The 20,054-nt window shown below is 48.7% G+C and overlaps 6 pseudogenes; all 6 read left to right on the top strand.

The window, feature by feature from the left end:
- The first annotated feature begins 228 nt into the window (after positions 1 to 228).
- Positions 229 to 347, top strand: LOC143931634 (5S ribosomal RNA; annotated as a pseudogene).
- Positions 348 to 1,080: 733 nt separating this feature from the next.
- Positions 1,081 to 1,199, top strand: LOC143931291 (5S ribosomal RNA; annotated as a pseudogene).
- A 4,164-nt stretch (positions 1,200 to 5,363) lies between these two features.
- On the top strand, positions 5,364 to 5,482 carry LOC143932379 (5S ribosomal RNA; annotated as a pseudogene).
- Positions 5,483 to 10,780: 5,298 nt separating this feature from the next.
- LOC143931424 (5S ribosomal RNA) lies at positions 10,781 to 10,899 on the top strand (annotated as a pseudogene).
- A 92-nt stretch (positions 10,900 to 10,991) lies between these two features.
- LOC143931723 (5S ribosomal RNA) lies at positions 10,992 to 11,111 on the top strand (annotated as a pseudogene).
- Positions 11,112 to 11,209: 98 nt separating this feature from the next.
- Positions 11,210 to 11,328, top strand: LOC143932106 (5S ribosomal RNA; annotated as a pseudogene).
- The last annotated feature ends 8,726 nt before the right edge of the window (positions 11,329 to 20,054 follow it).

The following is a 20,054-nucleotide window of genomic DNA, read 5'->3' as shown; positions in this document are numbered from 1 at the left end:
ACCTCCACCAGGATGGAGGCGAGGTATTGTCTCCTGGGATTAGTTGAAGGAGTTGGAAACCCGGGAAGTAGCCAGATGGCAGTTCTGAGATGCCTATTTCAGGCAAGGAAACTGATTGCCCAACCCTGCTTAGCCTCCAATGTTGGCAATGACTTGGTTTTTTTCGCTTGTTTCCCAAGATGACCATGTTGGCGTTTGTCAAGATGGTTGAGAGTGCCCGAAGAGATCGCCTATGGCCCCATCACCTTGAAAGTGCCTGATCTTGTCTGATCTCAGAGGCTAAGCATTGTCGGGCCTGATTAGTAACTGGATGGGAGACCAACTGGGAATACCAGGTGCCGTAGGATTCTTTTTATGTTGTTGGCGTTGACATGTTTTTTTTTTTCCGCTTGTTTCCCAAGGTGGTCATCTTAGCATTTGTCAAGAGGGCTGAGAGAGCCCAAAGAAATCTCCTACGGCCACATCCCCCTGAATGCGCCCAATCTCATCTGATCTCAGAGGCTAAGCAGGGTCCGGCCTGGATAGTACCTAATTAAAGGTGCCGTAGGAATCTTTTTATATTGTTGGCTTTGACCTGTTTTTCTTTCGCTTGTTTCCCAAGGTGACCATTTTAGCATCAGTCAAGAGTTTTGAGTATGTCCCAAAGCGTTTGCCTGAGGTCACATCACCCTGAAAGCGCCCGATCTCAGAGGCTAAGCAGGGTCTGGGTCAGATGGGTCAATAAAAAAAATAGGTCAACGCCAACAACATAGACCCTGGCGGTCTCGCCAGGGTCTATGTTGTTGGCGTTGACCTATTTTTTTTCACTTGTTTGCCAAGATAACCATCTTGGTATTTGTCAAGAGGGTTGAGAGTGTCTAAATAGAACACTTATGGCCACATCACCCTGAATGAAAGCGCACAATCTCGGAGGCCTAGCAGTGTACGGCCTGGTTAATACCTGTATGGGAGACCATCTGTGAATACCAGGTGCTGTAGGCTTCTTTTTATGTTGTTGGCGTTTACCTGTTTATTTTCGCTTGTTTACCAAGGTGACCATCTTGGCGTTTAACAAGAGGGTTGAGAGTGCCCAAAGAGATCACCTACGGCCCCATCACCCTGAAAGCGCCCAATCTCATCTGATCTCAGAGGCTAAACAGTGTCGGGCCTGGTTAGTACCTGGATGGGAGACCGCCTCGGAATACCAGGTGCCATAGGCTTCTCTTTCTGTTGTTGGCTTTGAACTGTTTATTTCGCTTGTTTCTCAAGGCGACCATCTTGGCGTTTGTCAAGAGGGTTGGGCGTGTCTTGAAGAGAACGCTTACGGCCACATCACCCTGAAAGCACCCAATCTCGTCTGATTTCAGAGGCTTAGTAGCGTCAGGCCTGGTTAGTACCTGGATGGGAGACTGCCTGGGAAGACCAGGTGACATAGAAGGATCTGGCCTGGTTAGTGTCTTGATTGGGAGATCTCCTGGGAATACCGGATGCCGTAGGATTCTTTTTATGTTGTTGGCTTTGGCCTGTTTTTTTTCCCTTGTTTCCCAAGGTGACCATCTTGGCATTTGTCAAGAGGGTTGAGAGTGCACAAAGAAATTGCCTACGGGCACAACACCCTGAAAGCGCCCAATCTCGTTTGGTCTCAGAGGCTAAGCAGGGTTGGGCCTGGTTTGTAGAGGACCCTGGGCCTGGGCCTGGTTTGGGTGGACCCCCTTACAGACATCGCTACTTTCTGACTATGTTATTACGATTGAACCAAATGTGAGTGTAATTTTATTATTATTTTTTAATAAATTGGATGTTAAAACGGTATCACGCTATGCTAGTTTTCTACTTCCATGGTCTTTGATACCTGAGCCCCCTATTTTCGTGGGATGAGCACTATAGGAGGATCGCTACGGATGATTTCATGACCTGAAGACTTGCGGGAGATTACATACTAGATGTATGATTATCTGGTTTGCTAACCTACAGGCCCATATGACTCGAGCGGTGTAAGCCTTCCTCTGAGTCCACGTCATTTGGTAAGCCTCCTCTCCCCTTCTTTATCACGGTGGTGGTGGTATTCTACACATCAGAAGTTGAATTTCACCTTTTTTCACGTCACCTCAAGTTTGGAATTGTGATTGATATTACACATTTCAAGGACTGTTAGACGTTCACTTGATGGACTGTATATGTTAAATTAATTTTATTTACCTTAACCTTTTGTGTGCATGAGGTTCATGCACTCTTCCACCTGGGAGTAAAATCTCTTAATATACAACGGAATTTACACATAATTTCTTTTTTTTTGAAGTGTATGTAATTTTCTTTGCTTGAATTAGTGCCTTACTGGTTCATGTGGTTTGTTGCCACCTAAGCGCCACACTTTTTTGTTTTAATTTGGGCCTGGTTTGTACCTGGATGGGAGACCGCCTGGGTTTTCCAAATGCTGCAGGCTTCTTTTTATGTTGTTGACTTGTTTTTTTTGTTTGTTTCCCAAGGTGACCATCTTGGCGTTTGTCAAGAGGGTTGAGCGTGCATTTGATCTCAGAGGCTAAGCAGGGTTGGGACCTGGTTAGTACCTGGATGGGAGACCGCCTGGGATTTCTCGATGCCATAGGCTTTAGTTTTAAGTTGTTGGCATTGACTTATTTTTTTTAATTTTATTATTCTTTTATTAAGTAGAACATAAATATAACAGTCAACCATACAGCATGACCCAGGGTCACAATTACATGGTAACAAAAAATAGGCAGCCAAATAACTCTGGGTTCTCAGAGGGGAGTCCTACGGTTTCATGCAGAAAAGAGAGAAACCCCACCTCCGACATGTAGTACAGAACTACTGAGTAACGGAGTAGTGCAGCTCCGTTCAGACAAATGTAATCATGGAGAACAACTGGGACCACAGCGAGCCAGCTTATCATGACCTACGTGAACCAGAGTAAAATATGAGCCGGTCATGTCCAGAACCCTGGGGTTCTTCTGGGTCCCGAAGGCTAGTAAGGAGACAAGGCATAGTCAAAAGGGAGGACGGGGGAAGAAGAGAGTGCAAAGACAGAGAGAGAGGAGGTGGGGGGATGGCGGCGGGAAAAAAAGAAAAATAAAGACAAAAAGGGAGGGGGGGAATGCCACCCAGGGCAGACATGGCCTACGTAGGTAAACGTTAGATGTTCAGTCGTTTTCTGGGACAGAGGCACTGCTCACCTCCCGAACGTAGTCTCGAGTACCAGTAAAATACCTCCAGGGCCTCCATGTAACACTAAATGCCTCTTCAGTGTTGTGAAGAGTGGCGGTCAATTCTTCCATCCGGAGAATATGATTGACTTTGGAATACCACAGCACCTTGGATGGGGGCTGAGGCTGCCTCCACAGTGCGGGAATGCAGGCCCGGGCAGCATTCAGGAGTTGCATCGTGAGGGTTTTTTTGTATTTTCGAACAGGCTGTTCGGTCAAGTGTAGAAGGCACGCTGCTGGGAACCCAAAAGTTCCTCAAGGCCGGGCATGCCCAGAAAAGGTGTCCCATGGCCCCCGTATCTGAATTTCACCTCCAACAAACATCCGGGATCGATCTATCCATTTTATTCAGAAGGTATGGGACTCTATACCAGCGTGAGACTATCTTGTATCCTGATTCTTGATATTGGTTTGCGATGGAAGCTTTATGTACTAAGGTCAGGATCTTCCCTATCTGTTGTGGGGTAAATGTGATGCCTAAGTCCCTGTCCCATTTGTGGATAAATGGTGGGGGTCGACTCCTCCTCCTGACTACTCAATAGGTTGTACAGGAGGGAGAGGGTGTGTCGCACAGGTTCCCTTTTGTGACAGATGGATTCATAGGGTGTCAGGTCTCTAGGAGTGTCGGGGGCCCTTTGTATGGCCAGAAGAAAGTGACGAAGTTGATAAGCACTAAACAAGTCAAGTGGAGGGTCAGAAAGCTCGGCGACAGTTTGCGTGGTCGGGAGCCCTCCCGAGGGCCACACCTCTCCCAGACGCTGTTTCCCCACCACTGTCAACTGTCGCAGTTTCTTGCTGGTAAATCCCGGTGGGAAGTCTGGATAACCTATAACCGGAGTAATTGGTGATGGCAGGGGAGCAATGTGTGTGTAGCGGAACAACCTCCGCACAACAGCCAACGTAGCTCCCACTACGGGGTGACCTCTGAGGTCTTTTGGTAGGGAGGACAGGAGCCACGGGGAGGTCAATAGGGGAATAGATCCATCCTCAATCTCCATCTCCACCCACTGCTTGTGTGGGCCATTACAATGCCAATCAACGACTCTCGCTAGCAGAGTCACTCTGTAGTATTGTCTGAGATCTGGGAGACCCAGACCCCCCTTGTCCTTTGGTCTGGCAAGCAATTGCAAACGGGCTCTGGGCGGTTTGCGCGCCCAAATAAAGTCCCGGAGCAGCACCTGAGTTGTCTGAAAAAAATTGGGGGTGACCAGATTGGTAATGTCTGGAACATGTATAAGATCCGCGGGAGGGCCGTCATTTTGAATGCATTACAGCGCCCGAACCAGGTCAGTGTTAAAGCATGCCAGTTTCCCAAATCAGATTTCAGTCTATCCAGGAGAGGGACAAAATTAAGAGGAGCGGAGCCTCTTGGCCTCACCATCCGGGACAGATATATTCAATACAGCTGACTTGGCGCAATTGATTTTATAGTTTGATAGGCTGCCGTATCGCTGTAGAGACGCAAGTATATTGGGAAGCAAAATGTGTGGATTGGAGACGGAAAAAATTAGATCGTCAGCGTACGCCGCAATTTTGTGGTGTGGTGTGCCGAGGGTTTGGATATGCCAGTAATATTCGGGTCATTCCGAACGTGACACATAAGTGGTTCCAGTGTCAGAATAAAAATGAGGGGAGACAGAGGGCACCCCTTCCTCGTCCCATTAGTGATGGGGAAAGAGTCCGAGCACCACTCGTTCACTCGTACCGCTGCCGGCGGCGTGGAGTAAAGCGGGTTGAGAGTGCCTGAAGAGATTGCCTATGGCCACATCACTCTGAAAGCACCCAATCTCGTCTGATCTTGGAGGCTAAGACGAGTCGGGCCTGGTTAGTACCTGTAGGCTTCTTTTTATGTTGTTGGCGTTGATTCGTTTTTTTTTTTTGCTTGTTTCCCAAGGTGACCATCTTGGCATTTGTCAAGAGGGTTGAGAGTGCCCAAAGAGATCGCTTACAGCAGCATCACCCTGAAAGAGCCCTATCTCTTCTCTTCTCTGAGGCTAAGAAGGGTTGGGCCTAGTTAGTACCTGGATGGGAGATGGCGTTGGAATACCAGGTGCCGTATTCTTCTTTTTATGTTGTTGACATTGACCTGTTTTTTTTTTCACTTGTTTCCCAAGGTGACCATCTTGGCGTTTGTCAAGAGGGTTGAGAGTGCCCGAAGAGATCACCTATGGCCCCATCACCCTGAAAGCACCCAATCTCGTCTGATCTTGGATGCTAAACAGTGTCGGGCCTGGTTAGTACCTGGATGGGAGACCGCCTGGGAATACCAGGTGCCATAGGCTTTTTTTTTTATTTTTTTTATTTAGTAATATGCGACATACAATGCAAAGACAACTTCACAGAATGTGTGATACAAATAGTTACAAACAAACGATCATATTGCATGGATATCAGAGCCAATGGTAAGAAGTTCGAGGAGAATAGCACGTGTACAGCTTTGCGGTCATATGAAGATGAGATTAAAGCTCCATCTCGTTGGGATCCTCTACCACTTAAAATATTATTGATACTAGCCCTGCTACCCTCGAAGAGTTTAGATATCCATAGATAGGGGAAGAGTATTGTGTAGTAGTCAAATGGGGTCGGAACAAATACATTTTCTTTTCCCTTTTTTGAGTTAAGAAGGGAAATAGTAGAACTGAAAGGAGGGAGAAGGGGAAAGAGAAGATAGGGGAAGGAAATGGCAGAAAAGGAAAAGAAGGGGTAAGGGGGTGTCGTGGGTAGAGTGGATAGGATGGGGTCCCCTCCCAGGGAGCAAGAGACGCCCTCGGCTCACCAGCTCATCAGCTGTCCAACGTTTGGAACAGCGATCTCCAACGATCACCATGAGCTTACTATGTCTCGCAGAGGTATTCTTCCGAAAAGCGAAACTGGGTCCAGTAGAACCATCTGTTCCCATGCTCCTCCATTTTATCCCTCATTGCGGCAGTCAGGTCTTCCATTCGTTCAATATCATTTACCCTTGCAAACCACTGGGTCACCATTGGAGCAGATTGCTCTTTCCACTGACTTGGGATGCAGGCCCTAGCTGCATTGAGGAGATGTTTAAGTAAGGACTTATGATAACGCTTTCTCGACATAGGAGTTAGATTGAGAAGAACTGCTGCGGGATCATTGGCTAAGGAAATGTCTGTGAACTTGTGGATGAGTCTCAGGACAGGCTGCCAGAATGTTTGTAATTTAGGGCATTCCCAAAAAATGTGGAGAATGGTGCCAGCCTGTTGCCCACAGTGACAGCAGCGGTCAGATTGACCGGGGAATATTTTGGCCAACACCACCGGTGTACGATACCAGCGTGTGATCAGCTTATATGAGATCTCCTGATATTTACTGCAGAGTGACGACTTATGGGCGAAAAAGAGTATTCTGTCCTTCTGTGGTTTGGAGAATGTAGTTTGTAAGTCCCTTTTCCATTTAGCTAGGAAGGATGGATCCGTGGAGGATTGTGCGTCTGTCAGGATTTGGTAGGACCTAGAGAGGGAACCACGAATTGGGCCATCATCCAGGCAAAGTTCCTCGAAGGGGTGGAATTGTCTAGAGAAGAACGAATGGTTAGGTAGTGATCCGAGGAAATGGATTAGCCGTCTAGCTCTCCAGCTATCCAATGCAACAGGTACTTGCTCTAGCAGTATGGTCCCCATGGGAATCAAGCCCGTGGGTCCAAGAATTAGGGCTGCTCTCAGAAGCCCTTTCGGGGCTTGCCTGGTAAAGGCCTGGTCAGACAGGCCCGGAGGGAATCTAGGATGTCCAATAATTGGGGTCATAGGAGAAGGGAAGTTAGTCAGGTGGGAAAGGTGAAAAAAACTATCCATCTCGGCGAGCGAGGGGCCAGTTAACGGGTGAGTAGTCACACAGGGCTCCAATGGCCTCCCCGCCCAAGGCAGACCAGCCAGTGGAACCCCCGCCATCTCCTGCTCTAGCTTGACCCATAGCTTCAGTTCCCCATGCCGGTGTCTTATCACATATGGTCCCCCATCGGATAGTGTCCGCTGTGTACTGCGCATGCGCAGTACACAGCAACACAGATTCCGAAAATTGGCGAGCATGAACGGCACCTGCGCACTGAGTCCAGGTTCTATCCCTACTATCCAAGTGGACACAGAGTAAGAATATAAAAGAGCCGAGCGCAGCGAGGCCAAGCCCGAAGCGTGGAAGAAAAGCTCGCCTGCGAGGGGCCCTCTAATATTCACATCCCTATGTCCGTTTGGATGGTGGGGCTACCACCTCCACTCACCGCGCAGGCGCCGTTCAGCTTTGGAGATTTTCCGAACCTTCGTCTGCTCCGTACTGCGCATGCGCAGTACGGCGCGGACACTATATCATGGCCGGACAGTATATGGCAGAACACCAGCACCAGTCAACCGGTGTCATGTGCGTCGCTGTGTAATATAGAGCAGGGTCCGGGAAGCCAATACCTCCCCGCAATTTCGGTCGCAATAGCATTGCCCTACCAATACGCATATGTTTTCCGCGCCAGAGGAACTTGATAAAGATTGAGCGAACCGCTTGAAATAAAGTCTGGGGTATTTTGATAGGTAAGGCTTGTAGTAGATACAGAAGTCGTGGCATCGCGTTCATCTTCAACACATTACAGCGTCCGAACCATGACAGAGCTAGTGGGTCCCATCTTTTAAGGTCCGCTGTAAGCCCATAGGCTTCTTTTTATGTTGTTGGCTTTGACCTGTTTTTTTTACTTGTTTCTCAAGGCGACCATCTTGGCGTTTGTCAACAGGGTTGGGCGTGTCTTGAAGAGAACGCTTATGGCCACATCAACCTGAAAGCACCCAATCTCGTCTGATTTCAGAGGCTAAGCAGCATCAGGCCTAGTTAGTACCTGGATGGGAGACTGCCTGGGAAGACCAGGTGCCATAGAAGGATCTGGTCTGGTTAGTGTCTTGATTGGGAGATACTGGGAATACTGGATGCCGTAGGCTTCTTTTTATGTTGTTGGCTTTGACCTGTTTTTTTTAGCTTGTTTCCCAAGGTGACCATCTTGGCTCTTGTCAAGAGGCTTCAGAGTGCCCAAAGAGAGTGCCTACAGCCAAATCACCCTGAAAGAGCCTAAAAGCCTAAAAAGGGGCGCTGCTCACCTCCCGAATGTAGTCTCAAGTACCAGTAAAATACCTCCAGGGCCTCCATGTAACACTAAATGCCTCTTCAGTGTTGTGAAGGGTGGCGGTCAAATCTTCCATCCGGAGAATATGATTGACTTTGGAATACCACAGCTCCTTGGATGGGGGCTGAGGCTGCCTCCACAGTGTGGGAATGCCGGCCCGGGTGGCGTTCAGGAGTTGCATCGTGAGGGTTTTTTTGTATTTTCGAACAGGCTGTTCGGTCAAGTGTAGAAGGCACGCTGCTGGGTTGTCTGCGATATCTACATTTCTGAGAGTTTTTATCGTCCCGGTCACCTCCACCCAAAAGTTCCTCAAGGCCGGGCATGCCCAGAAAATGTGTCCCATGGTCCCCGTATCTGAATTGCACCTCCAACAAACATCCGGAATCGATCTATTCATTTTATTCAGAAGGTATGGGACTCTATACCAGCGTGAGACTATCTTGTATCCTGATTCTTGATATTGGTTTGCGATGGAAGCTTTATGTACTATTGTCAGGATCTTCCCTATCTGTTGTGGGGTAAATGTGATGCCAAAGTCCCTCTCCCATTTGTGGATAAATGGTGGGGTCGACTCCTCCTCCTGACTACTTAATTGGTTGTACAGGAGGGAGAGGGTGTGTCGCACAGGTTCCATTTTGTGACAGATGGATTCATAGGGCGTCAGGTCTCTAGGAGTGTAGGGGGCCCTTTGTATGGCCAGAAGAAAGTGACGAAGTTGATAAGCATTAAACAGGTCAAGCGGAGGGTCAGAAAGCTCGGCGACAGTTTGCGTGGTCGGGAGCCCTCCCAAGGGCCACACCTCTCCCAGACCCTGTTTCCCCACCACTGTCAACTGTCGCAGTTTCTTGTTGGTAAATCCCGGTGGGAAGTCTGGATTACCTATAATCAGAGTCATTGGTGACGGCAGGGGAGCAATGTGTGTGCAGCGGAACAACCTCCGCACAACAGCCAACGTAGCTCCCACTACGGGGTGATCTCTGAGGTCTTTTGGTAGGGAGGACAGGAGCCACGGGGAGGTCAATAGGGGAATGGATCCATCCTCAATCTCCATCTCCACCCACTGCTTGTGTGGGCCATTACAATGCCAATCAACGACTCTCGTTAGCAGAGTCGCTCTGTTGTATTGTCTCAGATCTGGGAGACCCAGACCCCCCTTGTCCTTTGGTCTGGCAAGCAATTGCAAACGGGCTCTGGGCGGTTTGCGCGCCCAAATAAAGTCCCGGAGCAGCACCTGCAGTTGTCTGAAAAAAATTGGGGGTAGCCGGATCGGTAATGTCTGGAACAAGTATAAGATCCGCGGGAGGGCCGTCATTTTGAATGCATTACAGCGCCCGAACCAGGTCAGTGTTAAAGCATGCCAGTTTCCCAAATCAGATTTCAGTCTATTCAGGAGAGGGACAAAATTAAGCGGGTACAATTGCGCCAAATCCGCTGCGATGTCAACGCCCAGGTAACGTATAGATTTTTCAGCTCAGTAGAATGGAAAAGCGGAGCGTAGCCTCTTGGCCTCACCATCCGGGACCGATATATTCAATACAGCCGACTTGGCGCAATTGATTTTATAGTTTGATAGGCTGCCGTATCGCCGGAGAGCCGCGAGTATATTGGGAAGCGAAATGTGTGGATTGGAGACGAAAAAAATTAGATCGTCAGCGTACGCCGCAATTTTGTGGTGTGCCGAGGGTTTGGATATGCCAGTAATATTCGGGTCATTCCGAACGTGACACATAAGTGGTTCCAGTGTCAGAATAAAAATTAGGGGAGACAGAGGGCACCCCTGCCTCGTCCCATTAGTGATGGGGAAAGAGTCCGAGCACTCTGAAAGCACCCAATCTCGTCTGATCTTGGAGGCTAAGAAGAGTCAGGCCTGGTTAGTACCTGGATGGGAGACCACCTGGGAATACCAGTTATTGTAGGCTTCTTTTTATGTTGTTGGCGTTGATTCGTTTTGGTTTTTTTCCGCTTGTTTCCCAAGGTGACCATCTTGGCATTTGTCAAGAGGGTTGAGAGTGCCCAAAGAGTTCGCTTACAGCAGCATCACCCTGAAAGAGCCCTATCTCTTCTCATCTCTGAGGCTAAGAAGGGTTGGGCCTAGTTAGTCCCTGGATGGGAGATGGCTTTGGAATACCAGGTGCCGTAGTCTTCTTTTTATGTTGTTGACATTGACCTGTTTTTTTTTCGCTTGTTTCCCAAGGTGACTATCTTGGCATTTGTCAAGAGGGTTGAGAGTGCCCAAAGAGATTGCCTATGGGCACATAAGCCTGAAAGCGCCCGATCTCCTCTGATCTCAGAGGCTAAACAGGGTCGGGCCTTGCTAGTACCTGGATTGGAGACCACCTGGGAATACTAGGTGCTGAAGGCTTCTTTTTATGTTGTTGGCGTTGACTTGTTTTTTTTTTTTTTTTTTTTTCCAAGGTGACCATCTTGGTGTTTGTCAAGAGGGTTGAGAGCGCCTGAAGAGCTCGCCTATGGCCACATAACCCTGAAAGCACCAGATCTCGTCTGATCTCAGAGACTAAACAGGGTCGGGCCTTGTTAATACCTGGATGGGAGACCACCTGGGAATACTAGGTGCTGTAGACTTCTTCTCATGTTGTTGGCGTTGACTTTTTTTTGTTTGTTTCCCAAGGTGACCATATTGGCGTTAGTCAAGGTTGAGAGTGCCTGAAGAAATCTCCTATGGCCACACCACCCTGAAAGAGCCCAATCTCATCTGATCTCAGAGGCTAAGCAGGGTTGGGACCAGTTTAGTACCTGGATGGGAGACCGCCTGGGATTTCCAGATGCCGTAGGCTTCTTTTTATGTTGTTGCCGTTGACCTATTTTTTTCCGCTTGTTTCCAAGGTGACCATCTTGGTGTTTGTCAAGAGAGTTGAGAGTGCCTGAAGATATTGGCTACGGCCACATCACCCTGAATCTGTTCCATCTCGTCTGATCTTGGAGGTTAATCAGGGTCGGGCCTGGTTAATGCCTGGATGGGAGACCGCCTGGGAATACCAGGTGTCGTAGGCTTCTTTTTTTTTTCAAATATAATTTTTTCTCCAAATAGGGGAAGACGGTCCCCCGAGTACATAATGCAACAGAGAAATACAGAGCAAAAAGCAGCTGAACAATACTTGATACAGGTATATTCGCAACTGTGAGTCTGCCTTCCATCAATCACAATGATTCGAGGCACGGATAAAGTACTGTACCAAGATCCAGGGTCACACAAACCCCAGGTCCCTCCGGCATATTCCATCCAGAGGGGGGTGTGGGGCCGTCATTCCCAATTTTCCACTCTTTCCAAAAGAGAGAGGGGCTGGAGGGGGTGAGAGATAGGGGAGGAAGGCAGAAAAGAGAAGGGCTGAAAGATCAGAAAAGGAGAAGAGGGGACGAGACACGATGGCAGCCACTGTCCAAGGGGCCAGTCAAGGAAAGCTCAGAGCACTAAGGCGATAGCAGGCGACATCCTTCCAGCGAGAATATAAAGGTATTCCAGATGTCCCAGGTTTGTTTAAAAAATTCTTGTTTACCTTGTGATGTGAGGATCAAGTCCTCCATTTTTTTTAATGTCCCCTATTTTCCTAAGCCAGTGAGAGGGATGCAGGATTTCGCCGCATTTATCACATGCCGTAAAATTGATTTTTTTGTACTTCTTAATGGGAATCTGTGAATGGTGCAAGAGAAAGAATGCAGCCTCTTCCTGGATGGAGAAGTCTGTGAATTTTTGTGTTATGCATCGGATCTCTGTCCAGAAGTCCACCAAGCTGGGGCAGGACCAAAAAATGTGCAGCAACGTGCCCTCTTCTTCTCCACACCTCCAGCATATGTTCGAGGAAGAGGGGAAACATTTCTGCAGCTTTGATGGTGTCAAATACCACCTGGTGAGAAGTTTAAAATTCATCTCCTGTATCTTCGTGCACAGCGACATTTTGAGAGCCAAAGTGATAATGTGTTGTCTCTGTGCTGGGGAAAATGAGCAATTAAGGTCCTTTTCCCAGTTGGACAGACAGGTTAAGTGTGGGTAATCTGTTTGAGAGAGAATGTGGGCCAAAGGGCCTTCGCTCCTGCATAGAGTCTCAAACTCCGTCTGAGGGCGGGCGAACGTTTAAGGATTGGGGGATGGAATAGAGAAAATGATGTTGTTGCACCGCTCTCCAAAAAGGCAGTTGTAAAAGCCCTGTCGGATCTGTTAGGGTTGAGAAAGAAGGTCATTTTCCATCAATGACGAATTTAGACGCATTGTCTAGGTTGCAATTTCTAAGTGGGTCCCCAGTTCAAAGGTTGGATGGCCACGTATAGGGAATAGGGGGGAAGTCAAAGACGTGAGTGTTTTGGGTAGCGATCAGGTGACTGACTTTCAACTAAGCCCCTATAGTGGGATGTGACATAAATTCTGTGGGTAATTACTTATAGCACCACATGGCGCTTCTTTTTTTTTTTTTTTTTTTTAACAGCACAAGTTTATTGAACAACTCAGTTATAACAAGATATTACAGTAGGTACAAACATTAGCCTCTTCATAGGTGACGGACAGTAATACATCTTACATTAAGGAAAATTCCTGACAATGATAGTATAGACTCCAATATAGCTCACTCCACACACATATGCAGATTTTCCACCCACCTATCCCATATTTTGTGGTATTTGGCTGGACACCCACGATTTCTATACACCAGTTTAATCAAGGGTAGCTTACTATTAATGCCCATTACCCATTCCCGCATAGTAGGCATGGTTGGACGCATCCAGTATTTAGCCACAAGCTTTCGTGCGGCAAAACAGCGTAGAGTGCAAAAATTTAGCCAAGTATTGATCAACAGAGGTATCAGGAAATATACTAAGTAGGCAACTCTTAGGGTCAAGTTGAAGGGGTGAACCCATGTGGTCATGTAGAAACCTGACAATCTGCCCCCAATACTCCTGGACCAATGGGCATTGCCAGAGAAGATGATAGAAAGTACCAGTCGTTCAAGAGCAACGGGGACACTTCGGGTTATAGTCAGGATGATACTTAGCTATCCGGATAGGGGTGAGATAGGACCTGTGTATCACATAGTACTGCGTTAGTCGGTCAGGTAGGCTAAGCGAAGCCTGTTGAACGTTCTCAAGGGCATCCTCCCATTCCTCCCCATCAAAGGGACCTATGTCCTCTTCCCATCTCATCCTGGCCCGTTCAGTGGTTTGCGCCACCAAGCGGGCCCGGAGTAGGCCGTATAGAGTCGAGATCAATTTAGCCGGTTCGTCTCCCATAATTACATCTGTCAAAGCCAGCGACTGTACATTCGGGAAGTCCTGAGCAAATTGCGCACGAAGCGCGTGTCGCAATTGCAAGTAGCGAAAGTGCATATGAGGGGGTATGTTAAATTCCACTTGTAGGGAGGGAAAATCCCTTACGCCCATAGGAGTCACCACCTGATACAGAAAAAGTATCCCTCTAGAAGCCCACAAGTCTACATCTGGTAAGCCAGACAACTCACGAAGCAGGGGGTTGCGCCATAGCGGTGTATGTGAGTGGTAATAGTCAGCTCCCAGTAATCTAAGGGCTAGTTTCCAAATACTCCGGTGGTGTGGCAGGATCCGGGACCGGGCATCCCTAACCCCACCACCCCGAAAAATCATCTGAAGGGGAGTATCAACAAGGGATTCAGCCCTCCCGCCCACCAAGGCCTGATATCTGTGACTATCCGCTCTATGGAGGTGATAAAAATGGGAAATCTGGGCTGCTATGTAGTATGTGTCGAAATCAGGGAGAGCCAGTCCCCCCATAGAGGTCGGGTTTTAAGTGTGTTCCATGCCAACTTATGGCCCCAGATAAAGGTGTTTAAGACACCGTTTAATGTTTTAAAGAACGCCACGGGGACCATGACAGGGGAATGCCAAAGTACATAAAGGAGTTTCGGCAGGAGGATCATTTTAGTAATATTGATCCGTCCCATAACCCCAATGGGGAGACGGGACCATGCCTTAGTCTTCTCCCGCACATACAGAAGCAGTGGTTCAAGATTAAGATGAATATACTCCCCAGGTTCCCTCGTAACCTGCACTCCCAAATACTGAATGGAGGATACCCTGGAGAGCGGGAGAGAAGCTGCATCCCGGTCCGGGGAGAACAAGTCAATCGGTAGAACCTGCGACTTGGTCCAATTAATACGCAGAACGGAATGACCACCAAACTCCTCTATGACCCCCAGGGCAGCCTCCAATGACCGACCCGAGTCCTCTAAATACAGTAAAGTATCATCCGCATACATACTTACCGATTCCACCAGAGAACCGCGTCGGAGGCCTACTACAGCCTGGTGTGCCCGAAGTGCAGCAGCCAACGGTTCTGCCGCCAAAGCATATAACATAGGAGACAACCCTGACGTGTGCCACGGCCCAGCTGAAAGGGGTCCGACACCCATCCGTTAACCGTTACTCTTTCCAAAAGAGAGAGGGGGTGGAGGGGGTGAGAGATAGGGGAGGAAGGCAGAAAAGAGAAGGGTTGAAAGATCAGAAAAGGAGAAGAGGGGACGAGACACGATGGCAGCCACTGTCCAAGGGGCCAGTCAAGGAAAGCTCAGAGCACTAAGGCGATAGCAGGTGACAACCTTCCAGCGAGAATATAAAGGTATTCCAGATGTCTCAGGTTTGTTTAAAAAATTCTTGTTTACCTCAAGTCCTCCATTTTTTTTAATGTCCTCTATTTTCCTAAGCCAGTGAGTAATGAAAGGGGGGGAACATTTTTTCCAATAGAGAGGGATGCAGGATTTCGCCGCATTTATCACATGCCGTAAAATTGTTTTTTTTGTACTTCTTAATGGGAATCTGTGAATGGTGCAAGAGAAAGAATGCAGCCTCTTCCTGGATGGAGAAGTCTGTGAATTTTTGTGTTATGCATCGGATCTCTGTCCAGAAGTCCACCAAGCTGGGGCAGGACCAAAAAATGTGCAGCAACGTGCCCTCTTCTTCTCCACACCTCCAGCATATGTTCAAGGAAGAGGGGAAACATTTCTGCAGCTTTGATGGTGTCAAATACCACTTGGTGAGAAGTTTAAAATTCGTCTCCTGTATCTTCGTGCACAGCGACATTTTGAGAGCCAAAGTGATAATGCGTTGTCTCTGTGCTGGAGAAAATTAGCAATTAAGGTCCTTTTCCCAGTTGGACAGACAGGTTAAGTGTGGGTAATCTGTTTGAGAGAGAATGTGGGCCAAAGGGCCTTCGCTCCTGCATAGAGTCTCAAACTCCGTCTGAGGGCGGGCGAACGTTTGAGGATTGGGGATGGAATGGAGAATATGATGTCGTTGCGCCGCTCTCCAAAAAGGCAGTTGGAAAAGCCCTGTCGGATCTGTTAGGGTTGAGAAAGAAGGCCATTTTCCATCAATGACGAATTTAGACGCATTGTCTAGGTTGGAATTTCTAAGTGGGTCCCCAGTTCAAAGGGTGGATGGCCACGTATAGGGAATAGGGGGGAAGTCAAAGACGTGAGTGTGTTTTGGGTAGCGATCAGGTGACTGACTTTCAACTAAACCCCTATAGTGGGATGTGACATAAATTCTGTGGGTAAATACTTATGGCACCACATGGCGCTTCTTAGCGGAATTCGGGAGTGAGCTTAGAAAGTTTGTTTCGATTCCAGTCCAATACACGCCCCAGATGGGAGGCCAGGTAGTAGCGTCGCAAGTCAGGGAGAACCAACCCTCCCTGTTGTTTAGACAATGTCAGCTGTGACCGCTTAAGTCTGGGATTTTTGTGGGCCCAGTTAAATTGAGTGAGCAAGGATTGAGCTTGCTTAAAAAACAGGACTGGAATCTGGATCGGGAGAGCTTGGAAAAGATAAGTAAATTTAGGGAGTATGTTCATTTTAATGAGATTGCATCTCCTGAACCAGGAATGGAGGCCAGAATGCCACCCGTGAAGCAAACTGCGGATCTTAGTGACAAGGGGTGGGGGGAAGTTCAACATAAACGTACGCGCGATGTCCGGTGGAATGTAAGTACCTAAGTACTTAAGGGCTGTATGGGTCCATTTAAATCGAAAATTGGACTGCAAGTCTATTAACGTTTGCGGGGGGACTGCAACCCCCATGGCCTTTGATTTCAAGAAGTATCCCGTATATCTGGAATTCCCGAAGGAGATTTGGCAAGGAAACTCTGGGATTCGTCAGCGAGAACAGCATGTCATCCACGTAGGCAGATATCTTGCACTCAATAGTACCCATTTGGAGTCCCGTTATGTCTGAGTTTTGTCGAATTGTGGAGAGAAAGGGTTCCAATGACATTCCTGATGTCAAGGGGAGATGAGAGAACCCCATTCGCTTTGACTTGAGCTGAAGGGCGTGAGTATATCTTACTTATCCATGCCAGCATCCGTTCACTCAGACCTATATGGCGAAGGACCGAGAACATTAATGTCCATTTGACCCGATCAAAAGCCTTCTCAGCATCAGTACTCATGAAAAGACAAGGGGTCCCAGATGACTTTGCTTTATGGATCAGGGCAAGCACCTTAATGGTGTTGTCCCTATCTTCCCTGGTGGGAATAAAACCTAACTGGTCAATATGTATAAGGGACTGCAAGTGATGTGCCAATCACGTGGCGAGGATTTTAGAGAATAGTTTTAGGACCGAATTTAGGAGGGAAATGGGTCTGTAGCTCCCACATAGGCCCTCCTTAGGTATCAACGCGATGTGGGCTCTAAGGGTATCCTCAGGAAAATCCCCATTCGAGCTCAGAGTATTAAATAAATTCACCAAGCGCGGGCCGAGAATAGGGAGGAAGGTCTTAAAGTATTGTGCGGTATATCCGTCAGGGCCCGGAGCCTTACCCACCTTCGGAGGTCCCACCGCCGTCTGGACTTCTTCCAGTGTGATCGGGTCCTCCAAGTACTCCCGTGATTCCGATGAGAGGGTTGGTAGACCAGAACCGGTTACATATCTGTCTATATTGTCCTGTCCAGACCCTGAATCGGGCAGGTTGTAGAGATCAGAGTAACATTTTTCAAAGACTTCGGCTATTTGGGTTGGGGTAGAGGCCCTCTGGCCATCTATCAACTGTGGTATGTAAGAGCCAGATTTCAACTCCTTTACCGACCTGGCTAAGATTTTTCCGCATTTGTCCCCTGACTCCTACGTCAGTTTACGACAAAACTGGAGTGCCGCTTTCGCTTTATAATGGAGTAGGTCAGCAATATGGGTACGGAGTGTCCCCAATTCAATCTCTAAGGTCCGTAAGGGGGTATGTTTATGTTTCGCTTCCACAGAGGCAAGTTCACGAAACAGATTAGCAAGCTGTTCCTTCCGTGTTCGTTTGATGCGCGCCCTGTGCCTGATAAGTACCCTGCGGAGTACTGACTTGTGAGCCTCCCAAATTATCCCCGGGTCACAGTCCTGCGTTTAGTTTTCTTGGAAATAAAGGTCCAATTCCCTGGTCACATCTGCTAAAACTTCCGGTATCTGGAGGAGGCTCTCATTAAGGCGCCAGAATAGAGACCTAGGTGAGGGGTTCCTAGAGAGGGTGTAGGCAAGGGCTACAGGAGCGTGGTCGGACCAAGTAATATGGCCGATGGAGGAAGAGCTCACCAAGTGCAGTTGGTCATGTGGAATCAAGAAGAAGTCTATCCTCAAGTATGATTTGTGAGGGGAAGAGCAAAAAGAGCAGTCCCTTTCCCCAGAGTGTTGCAGACGCCAGACATCAACTAATTGGTCATTCAGTAAACACTTAGTAATCCGCTTTCTAGAGGAAATGAGGAGCGAGGAGCAAGAGGCAGAAGTGTCAACCGATGGCGAAAGGGGACATTAAAGTCCCCACCTAATATCAACTGGCCCTCCCGAAAGTCACATAATCTGTGCAGGGTAGTTCTGAGGAACGTGTCTTGGTGATCATTGGGAGCGTACACAGTGGCAAATGTAAAAAGGCGCTCTCCAATGTGGCCCCTAAGAAAAAGATATCGGCCCCCAGGGTCCACCAGAGAATCCTGGGGAACCCAGGGGAGCCTGCTAGAGATCAGAATGGAGACTCCCTTGGTCTTAGAGGAGGGGTTAGTAGAGTGGTAGACCTTAGGGAAGGATCTCGACCATAGAAAGGGGAGGCTAGTATTTTTAAAATGTGTTTCTTGTATAAAGGCCACATCAGTACAGGAAGTCTTCAGTTCTCACAGGAGGATCCACTGTTTTTCAGGGGAGTTCAGTCCCTTAACGTTTAGAGAGGTGACCTTGACTGAGTCTGCCATCGCTCCTCGTGGAGGGGGAGGGGGAGGGGGACGTCAGAGAAAAGCAAAGAAAGTTGAACCAAGGTAGGTTTTGGGTAGGTAATGCATGGCGGGAACTAATGGGGAGAAAGGAAGGGCAAATGGAAGGAAAGGTAAAGGGAAAAAGAGGCCGGGCACCTCAACCCCAGGGGGAGAGGGAAATTAAGGGTTGTCCGCACTCAACAGTACAGGAAGGGTATACTAAAACAGCACAATTATGCTATAGCGCTTACCAGATGTACACTGGGTTTAAAGCGCTGTCCTACTTGGGTTGGTGGGTAGACAGGTCGGAGAGGGAGCCCCCGAATCCTAGTCCCCCCAGTCTCGGCAGTGGTAAATGTCACGTCTGATACCGGTATGCAAATAAAAGACAATCAGTAACATCATATAACCAAAAAACAATAGTATAACCAAAACAGAGGTAGAGCATATAACTGTCAGCACTGAGGGGTCGCCTCGGCTTGCACTAAACGTAGGCATGCACGAGGGAGCCCGTCACAACGGAAAAGGCATCACAGAATGGGATCCACCACCCCCTGTCCCATACCCCTAAAGTACATGCAGTCCCCGAACAAATGCATTTCTCCCTTTGGCAGATTGTCCTCTCCTGACCCCCTCTCCCCCGTCCACGCCCCGGGGGGAAAAGGGGCAGGGAAGGGGGGAAAGGGGGAGTGGAAGGGGGGAAAGGGGGAGGGAAAGGAGGGGAGGGAAAGGAGGGGAGGGAAAGGAGGGAAGGGAAGGGTGGGAAGGGGGGGGAGGGAGGGGGGAAACAGGGGAGAGGGGACAAAAATGCGGAAATGTCAAGTCCTTTAGCGCACTCCCACCAGCAAACACCCGGACCCCATAAATTTCAACTCCTCCCCTCCATGGTCACCACATCAAGATGAAAGAGGAGCAGCCCTGGTCGGTGCATAGAAAATCCGGCAGGCAAGGGGCTGGGGCCATCCAACGGGAGACTTCACCCGAGCAGCAGTCCTGGGGCCCGCCAATTAGTGTCTCTCCTGCATCACCATCGGGGGCTGTGTAGAGCATCCAGAGGGAGGCTGGGACTGCCCAAACAGTAAGGGGTAAATCCTCCAGGGGGGTCAAGAGTCACCCTGGAGGGAAGCAGTGTCTCGTACCAATAGGCTCAATAAATAAGTCATCCAGGGTCCCCGAAAGCTGCAGAAGGCAATGTCGGCAAAGAGTAGGTGGGAGCCAGAGGGGGGGACGAGGGGCGCAACCAGGGGGAGGGGACACATATGCGGGAATGTCAGGCCCTTCCAGTACAGCACACTAGGTATCACTCAGACCCCCCAAAGTGCAACTCCCCCATCTAAGGTCAAGACTCCAGAAGGGAAGATGAGCCGCCCTGGACTGTACATGAAAGAACTTGCTGGCAAGGGGTTGGGGCCATCATCCCTTCCTCCAATGGGAGATGCCACCGGCATGACAGCCCCATGTCCTGTCAAGTGGTGCCCCTTTGACAATGTCGTTGTGGTATATGTGGAGCATCCAGGGAGAGGCAGGGACCACCCAAAC

This window comes from Lithobates pipiens, unplaced genomic scaffold, assembly GCF_037356315.1.
Source record: "Lithobates pipiens isolate NorthernLeopardFrog02 unplaced genomic scaffold, aLitPip1_a1.2 Scaffold_25, whole genome shotgun sequence".
NCBI lineage: Eukaryota > Metazoa > Chordata > Amphibia > Anura > Ranidae > Lithobates > Lithobates pipiens.
This window is presented reverse-complemented; position numbering and strand designations above follow the sequence as displayed.